Source organism: Arachis duranensis, chromosome 5 (genome assembly GCF_000817695.3).
Source record: "Arachis duranensis cultivar V14167 chromosome 5, aradu.V14167.gnm2.J7QH, whole genome shotgun sequence".
Taxonomy (NCBI): Eukaryota; Viridiplantae; Streptophyta; class Magnoliopsida; order Fabales; family Fabaceae; genus Arachis; species Arachis duranensis.
Genome location: NC_029776.3, coordinates 75,871,172 through 75,872,868, shown reverse-complemented (window position 1 = coordinate 75,872,868; position 1,697 = coordinate 75,871,172). Strand labels below are relative to the sequence as shown.

Here is a 1,697-nt window from a genome sequence, read left to right as displayed (position 1 = left end):
TTGATAGTTAAGATAGCTTTGTGAGATAAATTGTCTCCTATTTTTGGAAGTGCAGTTGGATGAAAGCATTTACTAATGATGATGAGTGATTGGGCTAAGAACTAGCTTAAAAGCTAAGTTTGGTGTGGCCACTCACCAACTTGATCTAGGCTTACAACCATTTGGATAAATTAAAATTTTAAAGAGTAAGCTCAAAGATTAAGTTTGGTGTGGCCACTACCATACGAGAATCAATAAGCAAGCCCAATACCACTCAAATTGGAAGCATTTAATACATTGGTGGAGGCTTGAATGAGAATTTTAATGTGTTAAGGGGAGATTAGAAGCAAAGAATGTGAAAGGATTGGAATTACTTCTTCCCCATGAACACATTAAAAACCCAGTGATGAACCCAATTTATTGAGATGCAAATGAATTAAGTTTGGTGTCCCAAGGGACACCCATCAGTTGCAACTCCATTCACTAGCATTGAAAAGGAATGTGGAGGATCATTTTATCATTACTGATGGGGTTTTCGGTTTCTTTTTTTTCAGGAGATTGAATGGGGCCCACTTGATAGATAACAAGGAGGTCAAAGTGTACTTACAATTTGGAACTCAACATATTCAGAGGACACAGTGGGATAAGGGTTGGCGCCACTTCCCACGCTAGGTGCCACTCCCCAAGTGGAAAACATTGAATTACCTTCTTTTCCCACCATTTGAACCACACCCTTCACTCCTATAAATCCCCTACCTTTTGTAACATCCCTTCCAGCAAAATACCTTGCATACCATATTGTAACATCCCTTCCAGTAAAATACCTTGCTTAAGTCAGGGTATTTCTACTAGAAAGAACGTTACGTGACCTTTTCTAATATTAACTACTTATTTACTGAGCCTTTGTATCGATTTCGCGTTTCAGTTTTAAGAAAATGCCAGAAAATTTTGTTTTTATTCATTAAAGACATTGTTCAAACATTTACAAATAATAATAATCACATAAATATTATTGATAATAATTCTTGTACAAAAGAAACCAAATAAAACTCAAATACAATATACCAAACCTACCCCTCTGGTAAAGTAAAACTTCAAAGAAAACTTCAAAGGAAAAGAGCGAGGGGACTCTATGAAAGCAATTAAAACCATAAAGAAAACCTACTAATCGCTCGCAGCTTCAAATTGCGTCTTCAAACCTGTGTCACTGAAAGGGTGGAAAATTTGGGGTGAGAACCAAACCACATGTTCTCAGTAGAGGTCGAGAATGCCGTGAAAGTAAAGAATAAAGCGCAAATAGTTAATTTCATTCAGAGACATCTAAAAGAAAATTAACCTTCTTTAAAAGTATTAGTTAATTATTCAAAATGCCAGACCCATATTTTCTTTATAAAACTCTTAAAAGTTTCCTAAACTGTATGAATGACCAACCTGTTCCAAGCATAGGTTCATTAAGTCTATGCTGAACCAGTTTGATTTTTCATATTTTACTAGACCTTAACATAAAAGAAGTTACCTACGCAGTATAAATGATCATCCTGCTCCAAGCATAGGTTCATTAAGTCTATGCTGAACCAGTCAGATACTTTATACAGAAATAGACCTCAAGCGTACCAATCATGGCCTCAAGCCCAAACAACTCAATCAACATCCAATCACTACAATCCAAACAATTAGTTACAAACACAGGTAATGAGGTTCAAACACAATCAAGAGCA

At 35.9% G+C, this 1,697-nt stretch overlaps 1 long non-coding RNA gene across 1 annotated transcript in view; it reads right to left on the bottom strand.

Annotated features, from left to right (window-relative positions):
• Positions 1-1,079: 1,079 nt before the first annotated feature.
• Positions 1,080-1,697, bottom strand: part of LOC107489613 (uncharacterized) — a 3,808-nt gene continuing 3,190 nt past the window's right edge. Inside the window, exon 4 of the long non-coding RNA XR_008009313.1 lies at positions 1,080-1,186. This is a non-coding gene — a long non-coding RNA (uncharacterized LOC107489613). The remainder of the gene's footprint in view (positions 1,187-1,697) is intronic.